The sequence below is a fragment of the Salvelinus fontinalis genome, chromosome 13 (assembly GCF_029448725.1).
Source record: "Salvelinus fontinalis isolate EN_2023a chromosome 13, ASM2944872v1, whole genome shotgun sequence".
Classification (NCBI taxonomy): Eukaryota; Metazoa; Chordata; class Actinopteri; order Salmoniformes; family Salmonidae; genus Salvelinus; species Salvelinus fontinalis.
In genome coordinates this window covers 22,609,189-22,634,537 of record NC_074677.1, presented here as the reverse complement: position 1 = coordinate 22,634,537, position 25,349 = coordinate 22,609,189, and the positions used below count along the sequence as shown (strand labels likewise).

At 40.9% G+C, this 25,349-nt stretch overlaps 1 protein-coding gene and 1 long non-coding RNA gene across 2 annotated transcripts in view; one reads left to right on the top strand and one right to left on the bottom strand.

Moving 5' to 3' along the window:
- The window catches only part of nrip1b (nuclear receptor interacting protein 1b), a 142,496-nt gene that overhangs the window by 115,082 nt on the left and 2,065 nt on the right, over positions 1-25,349 (bottom strand). Inside the window, exon 3 of the mRNA XM_055942068.1 lies at positions 23,417-23,509. The gene's annotated coding sequence lies outside the window, so the exon portion shown is untranslated. The remainder of the gene's footprint in view (positions 1-23,416; positions 23,510-25,349) is intronic.
- Positions 18,035-21,123, top strand: LOC129868269 (uncharacterized). Its single transcript, XR_008761740.1, has 3 exons — positions 18,035-18,135; positions 20,491-20,649; positions 21,077-21,123. It is a non-coding gene; the product is annotated as an uncharacterized LOC129868269 (long non-coding RNA).

The window sequence follows — 25,349 nt, the reverse complement described above, 5'->3', positions numbered from 1 at the left end:
AGTTTCACTTAAATAAATATGTGGAACTATACTCACGCTGCGCCTTGGTCCGCTCATTTCCAAGACCGTGACAACTTCTTACATTTGAATACGATCTCGTGTCTCTCTATTATGTGTGGGAATACTTGGGAACATATTTCCAAAATTAAAATCACTTTGAGCTGATTTCCTGGTGTTTTTACAGTCTTTTATGACCAACAATAACATGGCCCGTGGGCTGCCAGTTAGGGAACCCTAACATAGACTGACCAGGTGAATCCAGGTGAAAGCTATGATTCCTTTTTGTCACTTGTTAAATCCACTTAAATCAGTATAGATGAAGGGGAGGAGACAGGTTAAAGAATGATTTTTAAGCCTTGAGATAATTGAGACATGGATTGTATATGTGTGCCAAGGGTGAATGGGAAAGACAAGGTGCACCAGTTTGGTTCAAGAACTGCAACACTGCTGTGTTTTTCATGCTCAACAGTCTCTCCTGTGTATCAAGAATGGGGCGGCAAGTAGCCTAGTGGTTAGAGCGTTGGACTTGTAACCGAAAGGCAAGATTGAATCCCCGAGCTGACAAGGTAAAAATCTGTCATTCTGCCGCTGAACAAGGCAGTTAACCCACTGTTCCTAGGCCATCATTGAAAATAAGAATGTGTTCTTAATTGACTTGCCTAGTTAAATAAAGGTCAAATAAAAAAAAAGATAAAAAATGGTCCACCACTCAAGGGACATCAGGCCAACTTGACACAACTGTGGGAATCATTGGTGGGGGGGTGTCCTCAATGTTTTGTACACTCAGTGTATAAAAAACATTTATATTATATATATTTTTTTCTCTCTGCATTGTTAGGTAAGTAAGCATTTCACTGTTGGTCTACACCTGTAGTATACAATGCATGTGACAAATACAATTTGATTTGATTCGAATAATCACTTTATTTTCTCCCTGGCCTTGCGTTGCATTGTTATTCGATAATTACTGTGGTCCCTGGAGGATTCTCATTAGGGTGTTGACCTTGAGGAGGTTCATGCACAATTGACATTTTAACTAAAGACCGGAACACTCTTCATTCCATTCCCCAATGCACAGCTCAGGCAGGCAGGGACACACCGATCACATTGTCTGCTGTGAGCCAACTGAAGCGGAAAAGCCAGTGGAAGTCCAGAAAGCATGGATAAAAAACTCTGAATGTGATGAGGTGCTGCAAGGGCAAGATGTCTTAAATTACCCCCCTTCCCCTTTCTTTCCCCTCAGCCCCCCCCCCCCCCCTCTTTTACCCTGACAGTCCCAAGCACCCATCCCCTACTCATTACTCTCTCACCCCCCATATCTATAGATTTCTTCAACCTCTCCACCTGTTCCAACCCCCACCTCTATTTCTCTCCTCCTTCCACAAGTTTGTTTTTCTGTTATTGGCTTGGTGAGGAGGAACACAGTAGGTTGAGTAATTCTCCTGGTGATAATGCCTCCTGACCTTTCATTAAACCTTAAGCAAAATAAGGACTTTACCGCTCCATATCCGCCATGACTGCTCCTGGTGCATTGTGGGTCTGTGGTGTGTCTGAGTGAGCCCCTGGAGTCAGGAGGGTCTGGAAGGGGGTGGCTCTGTGCTGTCACAGTGTGAAGCGTCAGGTGGTGGGGTCAGAGGCTGGGGCCAGGGCCCCTGGGTGGCATACAGGCTTACAGCAGACAGACCTGCTATTTGTTGGCTGTAACACCTCTGAGCTGAGGAAGATGTCAGCCAGCATCACAACCGACGGGGCCATCACCTTTCCCCTCACTCCCACCCCCCTGCGGCCTTTGGATGTGCTCCGCCTATAATGCAATAAAGATCCTCAGCCTTCTATAGCAATAAAAACAAGTGACGCTTTGCACCTTATAATACAATGACCATGGCCCTTTGGATAGCAAACATGATTGGTTCACTGTACTACACCAACGTGATAAATAAACATAGGAGATGATATAATTAACATACCACATCCATCGTGAATTCAAAGTCCAGAGAGCAATGAACTAACCAGTGATATTATTTCATAATCCCATTCTACAGTATGAATAGTTTGGTCAGTCAGTGCTGTGACAACTAAGATCATTAAGAGTTTCCTGTGTCATGTGGTTCGTGATAGAGTGGATAGGAAGGGCTTGTCAAGTCATGACAACAAACCATATAGCCTCCACATAGAAAACAGTCAGGCAGCTAATTCATTAGACCCAACAGAACATATACAGAATATACTCTTTCACTAGCTCAGATAACTGAAAGGACATGGTGCTGGTTGTAGAGACTGTTCAGAGAGACCCACAGGGAAGTGATTGGTAGTAGGACTGACTGGCAAGATAGAAAGTGGCTAGCTAAAAGCATTGCTGCCTGCTCTGGAAGAGTGAGTGGCCCGTGGGGGTTGGGGTAATCGACAGAGCCTGAGCAGAGGCAAGGCTGTATATACTGTATGTCACAGTAATACAAGGGAAGCAACCCCTTAATTTGAGACCCTGTTTACAAAGCCTCTTTTATGCAGCTTTTCCTAATTTACACCAGGCCAGAAGAATGAGTAATTGCAAACCAGAAAACAGGTTTATTTTGCTATCCTATTAAAACATACATGGTGACAATGACAATGTTTCTCTTCTGGAGAGAGATTAGCAGGGAGGCAGCACTACGACAACACGACACACATGGGTGGGACTCTCAAAATTAGAACTGGGATCACATCCGTGGCACAACAAACATCACTTTTGGAGGGAATTGGGTGCCGTACGCTTGTGCCTTGTGTTCCTAATTTCCTCCCGGTCCCATAATAACAAACCCCTTTGTCAGTGATTGAGGCTTTGTAGATATTTACACGCCGGGGGAAATATGTTATTTTATTATTCCAAACAATGGGGCTTACACTGCGTCTGAAATGGGTCACAAACCGATTATAAATCGTTTTTTGTTTGTTTTTTGACTACTTTCATTCTCTATTTTTAGACATAGTAAGGAGGTGTTTTAAAAATAAAAAAAATTAAATCTATGACAGAAGATACAGTGGTGAGCATCAATAAACACTGTTTTTTAATTATTCTCCGGGAACATCTCATAATATGCCATTAAAAGAAAAATGTCTGCTGATCCCAAACCATTCATGGACATACTGTGTGTGAAAGTGAGGACATTGACAGAGCATTATATTTAGCCTGGCTTACAGTGATAATTAGAAAAACATCAATACCCAGCCATTCCCCCTCCTACATGGTGATCCCAAAACAAATCCAACTTGACAGCTTGTGATCATTTTCTAGTGAGTTAAAATGATGGATTTTAATGTGTCATTTTTTATAAATATTAGATGTTATGCTTTTAGTTACGCACACACACATACGGAGGTATTCATTAATAAATAATGAAGGCAACAAGAACACCACTAACAGAACACTAGACACTAAGGTGCTTTGTCATCCTGGACATTAGTAGTTTTACAGTCCTCCCAGGCCCACTGTGTGTAATTAGCCTGGCTGTCGCCACATCTCTGGGAATGAAAGGGCACCACACGACCCCAGGGTCATGCGGGATCAAAGGTCACAGTGGAGCCATCATGAAAACTGGTGAGCACACATCAACATGCACACACACTCAGGCATGCACACACACTGAAGCAGGCAGGCACACATTGGCACACACAAATGCATGCATGCATTTATCTTAAATGCATGCATGCAATGTCTTTAATGTCCTTAGGTGTCACAGTAAAATATGCAAAGCAAATAAACTAGCTTAATAAGGCGGGGCACCACACCCTAATAGAGTATTTTTTCCCCCTTAATCATATCACATTGACTAGTTGAATATACACACCAATATGATACTTATTTGTACTACAACTTTTCTGAAATATTGAGTCAATATCTCCTTAAATATGCACATAATTGCACATACCACAAATACATCTTTCTGGACACTGGATAAAGTCAACCTATAGATTTTGGTTTAATTTTTGTTAAGAGACTCCAGGAACGGACTTGTACAGAGCAGAATGTGGATATATACTTTTTTCATCTTTCTATCTGTAAAATACTAAAGCTGCATCTTTGGCGCATATTTCCAAAGAAAATATTATCTATAATCAAATTTTGACAACATATCAACAATTCCCTCTATACATGTCTGGAAAATATATCTAAGGATAACTCACACAATTTGGTGAATGCAGATGCTTATGAAGCTGAGATAAATTAGTTGGCTGTGGGAAGCGTCTGATTTTTGGGAAATGGCAGTTAAAGAGAAGTACAATGAATTTAGGCTACTAATCGCCAAATGCCTATTTAGACCCAATCTCTATAAGGTAAGTTACTACATATAGTCTAGTTTGTAGCATTCTCTATGAAATGGCTTTTACATTCTGTATGATTAGACTGAACAAAAATATAAAAAGCAACACTCAACTATTTCAAATATTTTACTGAGTTACAGTTCATATAAGGAAATCAGTCAATTTAAATAAATTCATTAGGTCCTAATCTATGGATTTCACATGACTGGGCAGGGGTGCAGCGACCCACTTAGCAGCCCTTCCCACCTACATTGGAGCAAGGCCCAGCCAATCAGAAATACTCCTCAGCATCCCACCACCCCATCTCAGACGATCTCGCAGGTGAAGAAGCCGGATGTGGAGGTCCTGGGCTGGCGTGGTTACACATGGTCTGCAGTTGTGAGGCCGGTTGGACGTACTGCCCAATTCTCTAAAACAACGTTGGAGGCAGCTTATGGTACAGAAATGAACATTCAATTCTCTGGCAATAGCTCTGGTGGACATTCCTGCAGTCAGCGTGCCAATTGCACGCTCCCTCAAAACTTGAGACATCTATGCCATTGTGTTGTGTGACAAAACACCATTTGAAGTGGCCTTTTATTGTCCCCAGCACAAGGTACACCTATGTAAAGATCATACTGTTTAATCAGCTTCTTGATATGCCACACCTGTCAGGTGGATGGATTATCTTGGTAAAGGAGAAAAGCTCACTAACAGGTATGTAAACAGATAATAATATTTTTGTGCGTATGGAAAATGTCTGGGAGCTTTTATTTCAGCTCATGAAACATTGGACCAACACTTTACATGATGCATTTATATTTTTGTTCAGTGTACATGTAGTGAGCATAGTTATTATGGATTTATGTCCATTTGAATGTGTTAAAATTAATTACATTTATATGACAGTAGTAGGATAAACATAAGAAAATCTAAATTTACATCAAGTTTTTGACATTTACATTTTTAGATACTAATAATAAAGGACCTCACAATAAAGGACCAAAATACCCGCAAAAATCTAAATTCATAAGTTGATGCAAAAATGTCATTTCAGCCTGTGGTGCCTCGCCTCAATGAAACTAAGTAAGGCTGTCCTCTCTTTTACTTCATTACTGTAAGGTTGGAGGGTGAATGTGGCCCTTAGGACAGAGTCAAGGAAATGGTAACGGGTCGACTGTGAGTGACATTTCAGATGGAAATGACATAGATTGTGCCACCCACGTGCCCTGTGGCATGGCATTGAATGGAGGCAATGTCAGCCTGATCTTACTTAGCTACAAAAGCTGCTGATAAACACCCCACCCCCAATGACACACAAACATACACACGCATGCATGCTTGTGTATATGCTTTAACACACACACGCATGTACACGTGTGCGTGCACATACACACACATCTCTGACACACGTGATTGTCAACCTTGTCTCACGTCAAGTGACAATTAACAAGACACGCCACCTTCGAGATGTGAATGCGCCATCCTAACCACAGGTCAGGTTTAGCTGCGAGAGGTTTTAGTGAAATACATTCAGTTGTCTCATCGCGCTGGATGTCGCAGTACTGTCTGACATGGGAATGGCTGAAGGTCAAGCTGTCCTTGTTTGTGTAAAACAATAGAGAACAGAAATGTGTTTGTAGAACTAGAAAGTCAGAATACTGTGATCACAATGTTCAGAACAAGTGAAGGTGCTTCTTATACCGCTGCCATAGCGAATATAACTATATTTCTAACAAAATGGGAACAAAACAAGCAAAACACTGAATTACAACTGTTGGGGAAGGCATTCACATCCACCTATAACCTCATAATAACAACAGAGTACAACATCCAATTACCTTATTTATACATGGAGCAACGACCTTTAGCTGTAACATTCAAATGGTCAACTCCAATATCACTCATACCGTAAAAAGTCACCATAAATAGTCCCCCCTCTAACAAAAGCTTATCTTGAACTGGGGCTATGTTTGATATGGGATCTGTCCTACATAAGTCATCTGAACTACAACTCCCAAGGAGAACGGAGATCAGATATGGAGGTCAAGCATCAAGGACAGTGAAGCTATTTAAAGGGGAAGTTCTCAGTCAACGCAAAACAGAATGCCAATCTATCTTCCCTGTTTGCTATATCTCCCTGCTTCTTTTTTCATCCCTCTCTCTCCTTACCTTGCTATTTTAGGCTTTCCCCTGCTCTCTCTCCCTCTACCCCCCCGACATGCTGAAGAGGCAGCTGTGAGGAAGCAAGGTAATAAAAAGAAGAGTTAATGAAAGGTCGCAAGGGGTCAGCGTGCTCACATACCTTCACCGGACAAGGGGATGAGAGGTCAGCCATTCCAGGGAGACAAACTGTTTAACTTTTTGACTAGAGTGCGTCAAATGTTCAAAAGGTCGCAAGTAAGGGTGCAGGGTCATAACCCCTGGGTTAAGATTCTGAGTGCCCTGCGGGTCAGAGGTCAGAGAAGGAATGCTGGGTAATGGGGGGTTGGAAGTTTGGTCTCCATCCTCCTTTTCGACGAATGAACGAAGGCTGCAGTGTAAATGAACAGTTGTCTCTCCTTGTTTTACCTCAGTCTCACCAACATCACCATTTGGGACGTCAACATACGATATGATGAATTTGTCATTTCTAATGAAATATTTCAATAATGTAGACAATTCATGGGTATATTGCGAGTATCAATATAGTGAAATATTTCCAAATCATAAGGAAAATTTCATTGAATTTTAAATAGAAAATACTTCTCTCAATACGACATGCATCAAAGTGATTTCCCCTGTGTTTTCTTGTGTTTTAACTGTATCTGAGACATGTGACAGTTCAGATCTGCTGAAAAGCAGTAGGGGTAACACTGCCATCTTGAGGAGAACATTACAAACAGACACCAACATGCAGTGTGGTGCAGGGGTAGAACTCCCAGTAGAGGGCACTGCAATGTCACCTACCCAGTCCAATTCAACATGATTTCAACCCACTGCTAACAACAGCATTTAAAAATCTATTTGAAATGTAAAGTCCTTTTAGGAAATCATGCTGTATAAGAGGTGACAGCACACACACAAGTTAAGTGTGTAAGTAAAGTCACTTGGGGTAATTGATATACTTGATACACGGTTGAATTCATAACATCATTTGCTAATTCTACTGGACTGCTTATTGGATCTCAACTGTAGTGAATAACTGGATAAAGCTGAAGAGACATGATACATCTGTGTGTTTCCGGTGAACTAGCCACCTCCTCCTCCTCCTCATCCCAGCTGTCCCATTAGATTCATGAATCAAATTAGCTGCAGTAGATGAGTAACACCGATACGATCGTTGGCAAAACATCAGATCAGGATTTGACCATGTATTCTAGCAACTCTATCCATGTCAAACATACTGTACCAGGGATTAGTCTGTTTGAACCAATGGCAGCTAACTGCCGGACAGCAGCACACTGTCAGTCTGCAATGCTCAGAGTGTGGCGTTATAGTAATGAATGGGTTTTAAAAACTAACCTACCATATGAACTGCACTCCTCAGCTGTATACTAGCCTAATCAGTAGTCACAACAGAAAACATAGTTAATATTGGGTTTAGAAATTGGATTTTCATTGCAGTACTGTTAGCTGACCAATGGATGGGTGCATTTTCTTTGTATCTGACATACTACAGTGCTTTTGGAAAGTATTCAGACCCCTTAATGACAAAGCAAAAACAGGTTTTTAGAAAGTTTTGCAAATGTATAAAAAAAACTACGGAAAAATCACATTTACATAAGTATTCAGACCCTTTACTCTGTACTTTGTTGAAGGCCCTTTGGCAGCGATTACAGCCTTGAGACTTCTTGGGTATGACACTACAAGCTTGGTACACCTGTATTTGACGAGTTTCTCCCATTCTTCTGCAGATCCTCTCAAGCTCTGTCAGGTTGCATGCGGAGTGTTGCTGCAGAGCTGTTTTCAGGTCTCGATCGGGTTCAAGTCCGGGTTCTGGCTGGGCCACTCAAGGACATTCAGAGACTTGTACCGAAACCACTCCTGCATTGTCTTGGTTGTGTGCTTAGGGTCGTTGTCCTATTGGAAGGTGAACCTTCGCCCCAAGTCTGAGGTCCTGAGCGCTCTGAAGCAGTTTTGTTTCATCAAGGATCTCTCTGTACTTTGCTCTGTTCATATTTTCCTCAATCCTGACTAGTCCCTGAGTCCCTGCCGCTGAAAAACATCCCCACAGCATGATCATGCCACCACCATGCTTCACTGTAGAAATGGTGCCAGGTTTCCCCCAGATGTGACGCTTGGCATTCAGGCCAAAGTATTCAACCATGGTTTTATCAGACCAGAGAATCTTGTTTCTCATGGGCTGAGAGTTCTTTAGGTGTCTTTTGGCAAACTCCAAGCGAGCTGTCATATGCCTATTACTGAGGAGTGTCTTCTGTCTAGCCACTCTACCATAAATACCTGCTTGGTGGAGTGCTGCAAAGATGGTTGTCCTTCTGGAAAGTTCTCCCATCTCTACAGAGGAACTCTGGAGCTCTGTCAGAGTGATCATTGGGTTTTTGGTCACTTCCCTGAAAAGGCCCTTCTCCACCGATTGCTCAGTTTGGCTGGGCGGCCAGCTCTAGGAAGAGTCTTGGTTCTAAACTTCTTCCATTTAAGAATGATGTATGCCACTGTGTTCTTGGGGACCTTCAAAGCTGCATACATTTTTTGGTACACTTCCCCAGATCTGTGCCTCAACACAATCCTGTCTCGAGGCTCTACGGACAATTATTTTGATCTCATGGCTTGGTTTTTGCTCTGACATGCACTGTCAACTGTGGGACCTTATATAGACAGGAGTGTGCCTTTCCAAAATCATGTCCAACCAATTGAATTTACCACAGGTGGACTCCAATCAAGTTGTAGAAACATCTCAAGGATGATCAATGGAAACAGGATGCAGGTGAACTAAATTTTGAGTCTCAAAACAAAGGGTCTGAATACTTATGTCATTTTTTATATATTTGCTATGAGACTCGAAATTGAGCTCAGCTGCATCCTGTTTCTATTGATCATCCGTGAGATGTTTCTACAATTTATTTGGAGTCCACCTGTGGTGAATTCAGTTGATTGAACATGATTTGGAGAGGCACACACCTGTCTAAAAAACAGTTTTTGCTTTGTCATTATGGGGTATTGTGTGTAGTTTTAGAATCAGGCTGTAACGTAACAAAATGTGGAAAAAGTTAAGGGTCTGAATACTTTCGGAATGCACTGTATATACACTGAGTTAACAAAACATTAAGAACACCTGCTCTTTCCATGACATAGACTGACCAGTTGAATCCAGGTGAAAGCTATGATCTCCTATTGATGTCAATTGTTAAATCCACTTAAACCAGTGTAGATGAAGGGGAAGAGACAGGTTAAATAAGTATTTTTAAGCCTTGACACAATTGAGAAATGGATTGTGTATGTGTGCCATTCAGAGGGTGAATGGGAAAGAGAAAAGACTTAAGTGCGTTTGAACGGGGTGTGGTAGTATTTGCCTGGCGCACCGGTGTGTGTTAAGAACTGCAACACTGCTAGGTTTTTTATGCTCAACAGTTTCTCGTGTGTATCAAGAATGGTTCACCACCCAAATCACATCCAGACAACTTGACACAACTGTGGGAAGCATTAGAGTCAACATGAGCCAGCATCACTGTGGAACGCTTTCGACATCTTGTAGAAATGTTACCTATTCTGTTAAAAACAACTTTTAATCCAATAACATTATCATATACCACGCAATAGACAGCATCTCTTACAGTATCTTGCCATGCAGTGAGCAAAGCTGCTGCTATGTGTGTCGGAGTGAGAGTGATGACAAAGGAGTTTGAGTCTTGCTCCAGCACACTAATCTAAATCCTGCCCCCCCAGGCAGAAGAAGCCTAGCGTGAAGGCCACGACACACAGACAGACATGCAACGCTCAGCTGAAGGAGTCATACACAGCTCCAATGGATTTACAAGCGATACGGCTATCTCTCTGAACCCTGACAAATGCGTGCATTATGCATGAGTGGAAAAAGGTGACATAAGGTATATAACTGCTACATCACACATTACATTAGCCCGCTGAGCTTAAGCCTAGGCACCAGTTCGGGGAGCTACTGCAAGTGTCCAGGTCTCAAGCGACTTCCCAGCAAACCAAAATTGGTTCTGTGAAAGTACTCATACTTTAGGTCGTCCAGTCGTGCTGATGATTATATAATGTTTATATAAAACATTGACCTGATGTTGCAAAACTGTTTTCTAGAATACATTTCATTTGCTCTATATTAAAAAAATGTGGAGAAATGTTATCCCTTTTTCTCCCCAATATTTTATTTTATTTTAAAATATTTATCCCTGTTATCCCTTTTTCTTCCCAATTTTTTTAATTTTTTTTTATTATTTAAAAAAAATATTTATCCCCTTTTCTCCCCAATTTTCGTGGTATCCAATCGCTAGTAATTACTATCTTGTCTCATCGCTACAACTCCCGTACGGGCTCGGGAGAGACGAAGGTCGAAAGCCATGCGTCCTCCGAAGCACAACCCAACCAAGCCGCACTGCTTCTTAACACAGCGCGCCTCTAACCCGGAAGCCAGCCGCACCAATGTGTCGGAGGAAACACTGTGCACCCGCCCCCCTCGGTTAGCGCGCACTGCGCCCGGCCCGCCACAGGAGTCGCTGGAGCGCGATGAGACAAGGATATCCCTACCGGCCAAACCCTCCCTAACCCGGACGACGCTATGCCAATTGTGCGTCGCCCCACGGACCTCCCGGTCGCGGCCGGCTGCGACAGAGCCTGGGCGCGAACCCAGAGACTCTGGTGGCGCAGCTAGCACTGCGATGCAGTGCTCTAGACCACTGCGCCACCCGGGAGGCTTTCTCCCCAATTTCATGATATCCAATTGGTAGTTACAGTCTTGTCCCATCGCTGAAACACCCATACGGACTCGGCCTTCTTGACACAAGCTTGCTTATTCCGGAAGCCAGCCGCAGCAATGTGTCGGAGGAAACACCATACAGCTGGTGAACGAAGTCAGCGTGCATACGCCCAGCGCCACAAGGTCGCGATGGGTCAAGGACATCCCAGCCAGCCAAACCGTCCCCTAACCAGGACGACGCTGGGCCAATTGTGCGCCGCGTCATGGGTCTCCCGGTCATGGGTGGCTGCGACACAGCCCGGGATCAAACCTGGATCTGTAGTGACGCTTTGGACTGCTGTGCCACTCGGGAGGCCCCTAATCTGTTCTTTAAAGACTCCCAGAATGTTTCATTAGGTTGTGGGAATAGTCTGGTGAGAAAATTGTGGGGACATCACAAAATAAATTGTCCAGTTGTGCAGACAATTCTAGAATGTTTATTTTAGGGTGCACAAAACACTAACCTGATGTTACAAGAACACTTGTCATCTGTTCTTTAAAGGTTCCAGAATGTTTCATTAAGTTGTGAGAACCGTCTGGTGAGAACATTGTGGGATATCACAAACGATATGTTCCCAGAACACAAAAACTGTCAAGTTGTGCAGATGATTCTACAATGTTTCTTTTAGGGTGCAAAAAACATTCACCTGATGTTTCAAGAACGTTCCCAGAACACATTTAGTCTGTTCTTTAAAGGTTCCCAGAACATTTAATTAGGTTGTGGGAACAGTGTGGATACATTACAAGTGATAGGTTCCCAAAACACAAAATATGCTCAGTTTTGATGACATTCATGCAATATTTAAGTTAGTTTGCAAAGGACATTCATATAATGTCATCACCCTCTTCAAAGGGGGAGACACTCTAGACCCAAACTGTTATAGACCTATATCCATCCTGCCCTGTTTTTCTAAAATGTTCGAAAGCCAAGTTAATAAACAGATCACCGACCATTTCAAATTCCACCGTACCTTCTCCACTATGCAATCTGGTTTCCGAGCTGGTCATGGCTCAGCAACGCTCAAGGTCCTAAACGATATCATAACCGCCATCGATAAAAAACAGTACTGTGCAGCCGTCTTCATCGACCTGGCCAAGGCTTTCGACTCTGTCAATCACTGCATTCTTATCGGCAGACTCAATAGCCTTGGCTTCTCAAATGACTGCCTCACCTGGTTCACCAACTACTTCTCAGACACAGTTCAGTGTGTCAAATTGGAGGGCCTGTTGTCCGGACCTCTGGCAGTCTCTTTTGAAGCGACACAGGGTTCAATTCTCGGGCCGACTCTTTTCTCTATATAGATCAATGATGTTGCTCTTGCTGCTGGTGATTCTCTGATCCACCTCTACGCAGACGACACCATTCTTTATACATCTGGCCCTTCTTAGGACACTGTGCTAACAAACCTCCAAACGAGCTTCAACGCCATACAATACTCCTTCCGTGGCCTCCAACTGCTTTTAAATGCTAGTAAAACTAAGTGAATATGTTTAGAATATGTGGACAACTACAAATACGTAGGTGTCTGGCTAGACTGTAAACTCTCCTTCCAGACTTAAGCATCTCCAATCTAAAATTAAATCTAGAAACGGCTTCCTACTTCGCAACAAAGCCTCCTTCACTCATGCCGCCAAACATACCCTCGTAAAAATGACTATCCTACCGATCCTTGACTTCGGCGATGTAATTTACAAAATAGCCTCCAACACTCTACTCAGCAAACTGGATGTAGTCTATCATAGTGCCATCCGTTTTATCACCAATGCCCCATATACTACCCACCACTGCAACCTGTATGCTCTCGTTGGCTGGCCCTCACTACATATCCGTTGCCAAACCCACTGGCTCCAGGTCATCTATAAGTCTTTGCTAAGTAAAGCCCCGCCTTATCTCAGCTCACTGGTCACCATAGCAACACCCACCCGCTCCAGCAGGTATATTTCACTGGTCATCCCCAAAGCCAACACTTCCTTTCGCCACCTTTCCTTCCAGTTCTCTGCTGCCAATGACTGGAACGAATTGCAAAAATCTCTGAAGCTGGAGTCTTATATCTCCCTCTCTAACTTTAATCATTAGCTGTCAGAGCAGCTTACCGATCACTGTACCTGTACACAGACAATCTGTAAATAGCACACCGACTACCTCATCCCCATATTATTACTTACCCTCTTGCTCTTTTGCACCCCAGTATCTATACTGCACATCATTGTCTGCACATCTATCACTCAAGTATTAATGCTAAATTGTAATTATTTTCGCCTCTATGGCCTATTTATTGCCTACTTCCTTACTCTTCTACATTTGCACACACTTGTTCTCAACTGGCCTACCTGGTATAATAAAGGTGAAATAAAAAAAACACAAAATGTTGTAAGAATGTTGACAGAACACCTGATCTAAGTTCTTTAAAGGTACCCATAACATGTAATTATGTTATGGGAGTTTAGGATGTTACAAGAATATTCTTGTGATATTCACATAGGTTGCACAGAACATTCCCACAATGTTGCACAATGTTCCACAATATCCAAAATAGTCTGTATTTATGTTGTTGATAGCATCCATTCATGTTCACGCAATATACAATTAACCTTGTCTTGGAGGTCCTCAGAACATCTCAAAAACATTTAGTTAATGTTATATTTAAGTTTGTTGTAGTAATAGTCGGTCATTCTCAGCATAGAAATGTGTATCTCCTTAAAGCATACTCTACCAAAAGAGAGGATGTCTTGATTTCATCCAGATTTATAAATCCAGTCAGAAATGCAAATTTAGACTAACTGTAAAATGCTTTAACATTGTGTAAAAGTTGACTGTTAAAAAACACACCTAATATAATTCCAACTTTTGGTCGCCCCTGTCTTATTTTTCGTTATCTGAAAAGTACCTTGTAAATATGGGCCCAGAAGTATGCAGCATATAAAGACGATGGGTGAGTGATGGTGAATAACCCACTTACCAGTATTTCCCTGGGTTAGTTATGTAGAAGGCTAAAAAAGAAGCATGGAATTTCTAATGTTACAGCCTGAATTTAAAATGGATTAAATTGCGATTTTGTGTCACTGGCCTACACACAATGCCCCATAATGTCAAAGTGGAATTATGTTATTAGAAATGTTTACAAATTAATACAAAATTTAAGAGTTGAAATGTCTTGAGTCAATAAGTATTCAACTCCTTTGTTATGGCAAGTCTAAAGTTCAGGAGGAAAAAATTGCTTAGCAAGTCACATAATAAGTTGCGTGGACTCTGTGTGCAATAATAGTGTTTAACATGATTTTTGAATGTCTACCTAATCTCTGTACCCCACACATACAATTGGCTGTAAGGTTACTCATTCGAACAGTGAATTTCAAACACAGATTCAACCACAAAGACCAGGGAGGTTTCCAATGCCTTGCACAGAAGGTCACCTATTGGTAGATGGGTAAAAATAAAAAAGCACACATTAAATATCCCTTTGATGAAGTTACACCCAGTCTCTACAAAGATACAGGCGTCCTTCCTAATTCAGGTGCCGGAGAGGAAGGAAACTGTTCAAAGATTTCACCATGAGGCCAATGGTGACTTAAACAGTTGCAGAGTTTAATGGTTGTGATAGGAGAAAACTGAGGATGGATCAACAACATTGTAGTTACTCCACAATACTAACCGAAATGACAGAGTGAAAAGAAGGAAGTCTGTACAGAATAAAAATATTCCAAAACATGCATCCTGTTTGCAATAAGGCACTAAAGTAAAAAACGCAAAAAATGTGGCAAAGAAATTAACTTTTTGTCCTGAATACAAATCTTTACGCTTCGGGCAAATCCAACACAACACATCACTGAATGCCACTCTTCATATTTTCAAGCACGGTGGTGGCTGCATCATGTTATGGGTATGCTTGTCATCGGCAAGGGAGTTTTTTTTGGGATAAAAATAAACAGAATAGAGCTAAGCACAGGCAAAATCAGAGAGGAAAACCTGGTTCCGTTTGCTTTCCAACAGACACTGGGAGACAAATTCACCTTTCAGCAGGACAATAACATAAAGCACAAGGCCAAATATACACTGAAGATGCTTACCAAGACGAAATTGAATGTTCCTGAGTGGCCTAGTTACAGTTTTGACTTAAATAGGCTTGAAAATCTATGGAAAAACTTGAAAATGGCTGTCTAGCAATGATTAGCAAACAACTTGACAGAGCTTGAAGAATCTTTTCAAGAATAATGTGAAAATAATGTACAATCCAGGTGTGCAAAGCTCTTAGAGACTTACTGTACCCAGAAAGACTCACAGCTGTAATCACTGCCAAAGGCGATTTTAAAATATATTGACTCAGGGGTGTTAATAGCAATGTAGATGAGATATTTCTGTATTTCATTTTCAATACATTTGCAAAAATGTATAAAAACATGTTTTCACTTTGTCATTATCGGGTATTGTGTGGAGATGGGTGAGAGAGAAAAACATACTTAATCCATTTCTAATTCAGGCTGTAACACAACAATATCTGGAAAAGGTCAACGGGTATGAATACTTTCTGAAGGCACTGTAATTTAATGTTCTGGGAACCTTTAAAGAACTCAGAAAGGCTGTTCTATCAAAATTCTTGCAACATCAAAGGAATGTTTTTATGCATCCTGATTGTGAATGGTAGGAGAACATTCCAAGGACATTTCCTTTAAGAGATAAAACAAATAAATAAATAAAAATCATTATCAAAAACATTATTGGTATGTTTTTGTGATGTTATCATCCAAATGTTAGAAAATACCCTATCTAGAACTTAATGGGAATCTTAGCTAATCTTCTGGGTATGTTCCCGTTTTGCTGGGTTATCATACAGATACAGTGAGTGTACAAAATATTAAGGACACCATCCTAATATTGAGTTGCACCCCCCCTTTTTCCATCAGGACAGCCTCAATTCGTTGGGGCATGAACTCTACTAGGTGTCAAAAGCATTCTACAGGGATGCTGGCCTACAGTACGTTGACTCCGTTGCTTCCCACAGTTGTGTCAAGTTGGCTGAATGTCCTTTGGGTGGTGGACCATTCTTGATACACACGGGAAACTGTTGAGCTTGAAAAATGCAGCAGCGTTGCAGTTCTTGACACAAACCAGGGCGCCTGGAGCCTACCACCACACCCCATTCAAAGGCTCTTAAATATTTTGTCTTGCCCATTCACCTTCTGAATGGCACACATACACAATCCATGTCTCAATTGTCTCAAGGCTTAAAAATCCTTCTTTAACCTGTCTCTTCCCCTTCATCTATACTGATTGAAGTACATTTAACAAGTGACATCAATAAGGGATCATAGCTTTCACCTGGATTCACCTGGTCAGCCTATGTCAAGGAAATAGCAGGTGCTCTTAATGTTTTGTAAACTCAGTGTATGTGTTATCAGTGCTGACAGCAAGACATGTTGTTTTAAATATTTCAGACCTAATTCTGTTGCAGTGACCCTGTCATAGCCAGATGAAAAATGGTGTTAATGTCTGGATTAAAGACAAAGGGGTGAGTGATGGCCAGAGTAGATGTCCTGTAAACAAATACAGCAGACAGATCTGGGTTCAAATAGGTCTGACAACATATACTGTACACCCATTCCCTTGCCTGAGAAGACAGTGACTTGAGGCAGATGTGGACAAGAGAATAGGAGGGATGCAGACCAGAAATTCAACACACATTTGCCCAGGAATAGAGAAATGTGCTGAAGTTGTTAGTGATGGAGCAGAAGTACAGTAGAGGACAGGGAGAGGAAGGATTCACAGAGGATTAACCCTGCGCCTAAGAATAATAAGAATAATGTTATTTTTCTGAGGGCAATCCTCTACGGAACCTCTGCTTAGAGTAAATGAGCCATATAGCCTAGTGATTGAAAACAGATATGTGTCATATCTGTCCTTGGAATGGAGAAATAATATCACTTTAATGCTGACAATTGTATTTAGAGATTGACGGGATTTGTTTAACAAAGATGTGGACAGTTTATCTGTTTATCTGAGTGGATTGAAAATGGTGGTATCATATCTTATGCTTTTAGTTTTTTATGTTGTTGTTTCGTTTTATATTCAGTGTAGTGCATGACATGTCTGCTGCGTGTGTCTGCTAACATTGTCCACTATAACTATTGAACAACTGAAATCTAAACATGAAGAATTAACATCAGGGTTTATAAGAGATTATACAAAAGATGGATTTAATATCTGGGTTTGCCCAGTCACAAACACATACCAATTAACTTAAAATGTTTTAAAAAATTAACAGGCCTGCAATGTTTGGGTGGGGAAAATATTTTCTTGATTATTTAAATGTTTTGTGCCCTCAAGAAGGGTATAATATTGCAACAAATGTAAATACAGTTTTTTTTTCTATAAATTGTCAAATGTAATTTATGAATAAAATAACTTTGCTAAGTGTTCACTCAGGAATAATAAAAAATAATGAATTGGCAAAAGTAACCCTCTTAACACTTATATCACATATATCACTAAAGCCTGACTAAAAGATCACAACCCCATCACGTCAAAATCCCAGTAATGACAAAAACATCCCATAACAAAAGCAGCGTGAGCTGTAGCACTGTTTGTTGTGTGCAGTTAGCCAGCCTGAGCCAGCGCCTGCCTGCTGAGAGTGTGATTATGGGTGGCCGGCCTGGCCTGTTTGTGAGGGTTGTCTTGGACAGTAATGGTTCACTGCTTCTATTGGATTATGAGAGGGATTTTAAACTGGTACTAAGCCGCAGGGCTGTAGACAGCCTGCAGAGCTGTGTGTTTGGGCATGTGTATATAGGGGTGTGTGTTTGTGGGTGTGTGTGTGCATGTGTGTGTTTGTGTGTCCTGGAGTCCCCAGCAGTCAGCTTGTCTCTACTGTTTTCCATTGTCTGTGGCCAGAGGTGGAGGGAGGCACAGCATCTGAAATATGAACCTATTCTGCTTCTCTCTGGTAAGACACACGCTTGCTTTAATGAACCTTCTCTTTCTTGTATTTTTAATATTTTTTTTGGTGTCTCAAAAACTCTACATCTCAGACAGGGTTGTGGATGTTAACTTCCTGAATTTAATGAATTAAAATGTAATTGACCACATCGCCAGGATAGACTGTCTTGTCTCTGCGTTCCCTGTCCAGTCCCTCTCATAATCTGGCAGATTGGTCAGTCAGGGAAAGGATAGGTAGCACAGAGATGTCATTGCTGTTGACAGGGATCTGACAAGGACTCTCTCAGAAGGAGACATAAAGGAGATTGAGCTTTCACTTGTACTATGCTTTAGAAAGTTATCGAAAGACATTTGTGTATTGTAGTTGTTTGTCACATCAGGTTTTAGAGCTGACAGATCATTTTAATAGGAGGATTCAATGTTCTGAATTGATGAAGCGGCAAATGTTTTATTAATTGGTCCTAAAATACCATGTATCTTTGACAAAGTAGGTTTCTATTCAAATACATACTTTTAGAGGTTGACAAAGAGTCAAGCAAGACGACAGTATGATGCTTTGAATTTAACATTTCCTTTGTAATGTAACTTGAACTTTGAAGAAAAGTTTAAAATAGTATTCTTTGAATACTGTTGACATAGGGGGGTTATGAAAGTGGTTAGGACACAGTTAGAGTGTCCATTTTCCCTATACACATCCTGGATGAGTCTCCCAAAACTGGTTAGCAACCTGTAACAATAGCCCACATTTAAGAAAAAAAACATTACATTTTTTTATAGAATGGACATTAGATGTAAAATTTAAAATACCTTTAAAAATAAGAAAAAGTTCATGTTTTTTGCATAAATGTTTTTAGCCTGTTTGGGATTACTGGGTGAATGTGGTCGACATGGAGCTCCATAGAACAGATCACGGATCACCAGGTTATGTAGAGAGGAACATGTCCTATTCATGGATTAGGCCAAAGTAATCACCCCAGAGTCAACATTTAATCCCCCATGCTCACTGTGTAAAGTGTCAATGCAGCTACTTCATTTGTTGTTGGCATGTTATGTACACTACACACTTCAGAACTTGACTTTTACAGCAGGTCTGACTGTAACCCAAGGTAGGATTTAAGACACAGGTAACTAGGTTGGTTTAGCACACCATAGGGATTCATAACAGACTTTAGGAGTTTCCGAGACTAACCAACCCCGAATATGAATACAAAAATTATAGTACTAAAGTAGTGCTCAAACCCACTCAAGGGTCAAAGGTCAGAAGGACCGTGTCTTACTGTGTGTCATACTGTAATCAGATGTATTTTATCAAGTCTCCTAATCTGACCTGGCTAGCCGCATTCCCCCTGATTGGAAGAATCCAGCATGTCATTCCTATCCAAATAACACTTATAGAACTTGCAACTAGACAGTGAACTTGGTGAAATGGCTTGTGTGTTAAGATCAGAAAGAAAAAGTATGGCACTGCAACTTAAAGATTTGACTGTTTTCTTTCATCACCTCATGCTTATGACAACCAAGATAACACAGTAACAAGTCACGAAACTTGGCAGAGCATGAATTTTGATGATTGAGTATATAAACAATACCCTATGGAATAGTCTATTGAGAACACAAAGCAGGGGTTCTCAAACTGGGGTCCGCCGAGGTACTGCAGGGGGTCTGCGGCCAGATCTCAAAATATACAAAATATAAAAATAAATAAAATAATGAACATTATAATTTTTTTACATTAATATCACTAACAACTGATGTAACAAATTCTGGCCAAGGGATCTGTGGAATAAATTTAGTGGGTGTAATACAATACAATACATCTATAATATATCTTCATAACCCTGGGCAACATGGGCCTGGGAGGCTCAAAGGGATATTGGTATCCATAGTACTCCATTATACATTTGTCAACTTAATACTTCTTGTATTCCCCAAAAAAGTTTAATTTACTTTTTGTTTTACATAAATACACTGTGATTTAAGCTTTAAAATGGCAAAATTATCTCCCTGTCTCATGGCAAAATGTGTAGAATCGCAGGATATCATCTTTAAAGCTGAAAAAAAAAATCTCTCTGCAAAATTCTCTCTCTGATGCAAAGAGGTGGGACTTTAAAATGTTACTTCCCAAGGACCGAAACTTGGTTTGTTCGGCCATGCACTGCCGAAGTCATAATAAACCTCTTTGTATGCTAATTTTCTTTCGCTCGAGTTATTAGGGGGTCCCTGGTGAATTTGCTATCACAAAAGATGTCCTCGACTCCCAAAAGTTTGAGAATCCCTGCTGTAAACCACAGCATTCAATGTGTTTATACTGTTTTATGTCTTTCTTGTCCCTGATCATGTTGCTCTCTTTCCTCTGGTCTAGGAGGGCTCGACGGACAGCCTGTATGAGCCTGCTCTCAACAAACACCCAGTCATCCAAGAACACAGTTGTAGAGTTCCCAGTCGACACAACAGCCGACACAGCAGCCCTTCTCTGAGGGACAGGACTAAGTGGAGAGGCTCAGATCCATGTATACCCACAGTGAGTTCTACCAAATATTTAACAAAATATCAATACACTAACTAATGTACTCCCTAACCCTAGAAAATTGTTGCACATCAACACAGTTGCAGTTTCTAGATTGAGCATATTTAGATAATCTATAGGTGACTATCCAGATAAAGCGGGACCTAAAGTAGAGCTCATACCTCATATCAGGCCAATAGCTTCCAACACACTGACGTTAGTCTCCAACAATAACAAACCAGTCAGACATTGCTGGTGAGCTGTGACTGCAATCTGCTGCTGAAACTTCAGGTCATTGGATGGGTGCCTGAAGACCAACTTTTCTGTGTAATCCTAAATCAATCTCTAAATTTAATCAGGGTATTTGGAGATGGCCTACTTGTGCAATACATTATGTGTGCCAGTTCAATGCAGTGTTACATTACAATTATTTTATTCCCAGGAGCTGTCCGAGGCTCACAAATCCCATTTGAAAAAGAAGAAGAGAAGGTATGAAAGTTTGTATTGTTTTAAGCTGTCAGTCAATAAATGCTTTGGTTAAAGAAAGAGTGAGGGGTTTAGTTAACCCCTGAAATGGATACTAAGGCGTGCTGCTTACTGTACACCTCCAGGAGATAATGAGTTAATCAGGAGTTCTCAGCAGGTCCACCGTTAATGTTCCTGTCCTTTCATGGTGGCCTTCACTCTCTAAGCATCCAGGGAGCTGTCTGTTTGGACCTTGGTCCATTGCTCAAGTCCATTAGAGGGCACCTATTACATAATTTTCATATCGGAACAAGGTCATAGTTCATAGTCTGGTTTGACCGAGGATTGGATTTTTTTAAATGACCCAATAGAGGTTGAAGTTCAAGGGGGTTCCTAGAGATGTTTATTTGTAATGTTAATTCAAGCAATTACACACTGAAAGCTGAAGTCTTTTTCTATATATTTGACAAATTACAAGCAGTCTACCTGATCTCCTTCACTTACTTTTACTGTAGTAAACAATTAAAGATGGAACTCTTTTCTTAAAGATGTACTTCTCTCCAAAGATCCACAAACAAATTGGCAAGCCCAGTCCATTTACTAACGTAGGTGGAACATAAAACATGTTTACAGGTGTAAACATGGAGCCTATAGCTAGCCTGTGGTTGTGTTAACTATGATATTAGATCAATGGTGTGTATTAGGTGTTATGGTGCAATTTCATGAGAGTTGGGTGGGATTAGGATTAGATTAATTGGGACAAGAGTTGGGATAAATAATATTCTTTCTCATTTACATTTATTGCATGTATTCACCTACTGTAAGTCTAAAACGTAAGATAAAAGATGTGATTTATAGCCACATTTCACAGAATGTTGTTGGAAATACAGTACCTTGGATTTGGATTTCCCAGAATTTTATTTAGGCTAGTGGTTTACAGAATGACACAGACCCAAACTGTTCAAAACATTGCTATTGCATGCAAGGAGATGGGTCAAAATGTAGAATTGTACTGTGGAAATTACTTGTGTAATTTTTGATTTTGAGTGAATCAAACAGTTGTGTTATGACAAATCTTACCAAGCACGTCATTGTTGTTGAAAGATAAAATCCAGTTAGTATTGTGTGTTTCATGTATTCATATTGCAACCCTAGCACCAGACTTCTCCTGAGGTGTTGTTCCAGCCATAATATGTCATCATCATAGACCGTTAGAGACATTTAACTAATATGGTTAAACAACAACATTCTGACAAAATGTCTGCGTATTGAGTGAATGCTCTGCTGGAGACAACTTGTAGAGACAACCTCAACATTGACAGGAATTTAGTTTCATTTGTAATTTCAGATCACATGTACCAACAACGTCAACATCGGACAATGAAACCATAGGTTAGTACAAAAAAATAATTGCAATACACTGATACATTTGACGTACTCAGACGTGTTTGAGTGAGCGTAAAATCACAGGCTTCTTACTAACTTTGCTTTGATCCTGCTCTCTAATTGATCTGGAGCTGTATAGTGTGCACACAATGCTGCACTCACTATTAGTAACCTACTTGGCCGTGCTAGACCTACTGGCTTCTGTACTCTATTTGATTTCACTTGGCTCCCTCTTAGCCTTGCTGCCACTAATATAGAGACCTTAATGGCCTCTGTTTTCTTCCACTGACCCCTCTATTGCAGATAACACAGACACTAATGTCTACTGGCAGTCACCCAGAGAGAAGCAAGATTCTGTTCACATCAAGAATAATCACAATGAAGGTAAACGGCCAGAAACATATGTCAGCCAAAGAACATAAACCCCATGTTTCATTTAGGGTATGCTTGCTAAGGCCCGAGAGAGACACTATGTGTGTGAGACAGACTTGTAGGATTTAGTTAATGATGACAGATACAGAGAGACCTACTGATGCTCCCCATGCTTTTCCAAAGTCAGTGAGGAAGGAAAAAACCTATCGCAGTGTTTTATGAAGAAGGATTATGTTGAATGAGACAGCTGAATGAGAGCAAACAGGGTGTCTGTTGGCTGTAAAAACAAACTGAGGCTGAGACAAATGGCCCAGACAGTTTCCTTTGGATTCTGGTTCATGAGGCATAGTTACAGTAGGTAACCCTACACCTGCAAATCTACATCTAAACAAGTCAAGATTGTGGTGTGTGTGTGTGTGTGTGTGTGTGTGTGTGTGTGTGTGTGTGTGTGTGTGTGTGTGTGTGTGTGTGTGTGTGTGTGTGTGTGTGTGTGTGTGTGTGTGTGTGTGTGTGTGTGTTACTGACAACAACCTACTGAGTACCAAAGAAGTGGTCTAACCTTGCATTCTTGCCTGTGGTTCCTCAGAGATGGGTCAAGGTCCTTGTCAGGGAAGCGTGCTGGCGGTAGAGGACAGAGTGGAACAGCTGAACTCTGAAAGAAGAGAAAAAGAGCCCACAACTCAGGTAATACTATACATATCATCATCCTCATCATCATCATCATCCTCATCAACTGTTGGACAAAAGATCACTTGTAGGCTAGCACGATACCACAAATTCGATTAGAGATATTGGACTTCACTTTTCAAATGACAAAGGCAACTAGATAAACACTTTTCCCCTGAAATGAGCAGCATTAGCTTAATTTACCCAAACAGGTGAGCTCAAATCACCTGGCCTTGCTCATTTCATCAGTGTAGGATATTGGGTACACATGCAATAATCTCTAGGTAAAAGTCACATATTGAATTTCCGACAGGCTTTTTCTAAATTCTCCCCTCTAACGCCATCCCAATCACACATAAATCTGTAAAACGTTGTTTTTCACTTTCTGTTTGAGATATAATCACTTCCTGATTGAAATGCTCAATCATTTTACTAATGAATTCCCCTGACACAGAGCTTTTTGGTTGTGTAAACATTTTGGGTCATCTTGAAATACAGAGAAAGCAATCTACAGTCCCTCGATAATTAGCACCGTAGTCTACATTAGGCCTACTACAGCTCCAAATATTTAAGGACTTGGTAATGGTTGTGGTGATGTCCACCCTAGGCTCCTATCCTCTACCACAAATGTGTTCTTTGTCTCCCGCCAATTCGGGTGCATTAATTGTTTTATTAAAAGGTGAATTATCTGTTTATCAATTCCTGCGATTGCCGCTAAATTTACCGTTAATCCCCGCCATTTCTCAATAATCTAGAACGATAGTGTTTGGATAATGTATTATTATTCACGGAATGTATTATCATTCTTGGAGCGGACCCGTTTCCAGAGCTCACAAACCACGATACACTTGTGAGAAATACGTTTAGGAATATTTCATTTCATTTAAGACTTTCTGTCAATTTCCAATTTTATTTGGAGAGCTCCACGTTTGTTTGCATGTGTCTGGTTCCTTCATCCCGCCAAAATGTTCAGTGATCACACATAGAAATACACACGCATGTCACGTTTGGGAGTCAGTAGGTCTATTGTGAGTTGAGATACATTTGGGAATAGAGATAAATTTGTGAACAGTCATGAAACAGTATGATTAAGTCTGATTTAGATGAATTTACCAACGTAATGAATGATATATAAATTGCCTTTTATGTAGTGCTATGTTGAACATTAGGCCTAACCCTGGTTTTCACTAAAAGCATTGAGGATATAAGTAACTCATTAAACTTGTATTGTTATTTTGTTTATGCAGGGGGTGAACTTCGAGGCCTGGAACCCAAACTATGAGCCCCCTGACAGCCATCAGCATAACATGGTGAGTGTTATTGTCAGCAGGGGCAGCCAGAGACCTCATGCCCATTGAAACTGATGGTGTACCTTAATACATTTTCAGTATTTATCTGAAAGATATACACAAGAAATACAAGAAATACTCTCTTGTTTCATGCAGTGCTAAATACTGACCGTATGCTACAATAGACGACACAGTAATTGTCGATTGGAGAGAAGAACAATGCACTATGGCATTAGCACAATCTCCTGTGGGACAAGCAGGCAGCAATCACTTTAGCAGCACAGTGATAATTATTAGTAATGCAGTGCAGATGGCAGAGCATGGAAATGGTAATCCCTCACCCACATGGCCCCTGAGCTGCATGCGGATCGGTCTCTCTGTGTTAGTGTGTTTGTCTGGATGTGAGACGCGGATCGGTCTGTGTGTTAGTATGTTTGTCTGGATGTGGAATGCGGATCTTTGTGTGTGTCAGGACATGTGCCTTTATGTTTGTTTGTGAGACCAGAAAGGATGTAGCAAGCCCTCTCTGTGCTTCTT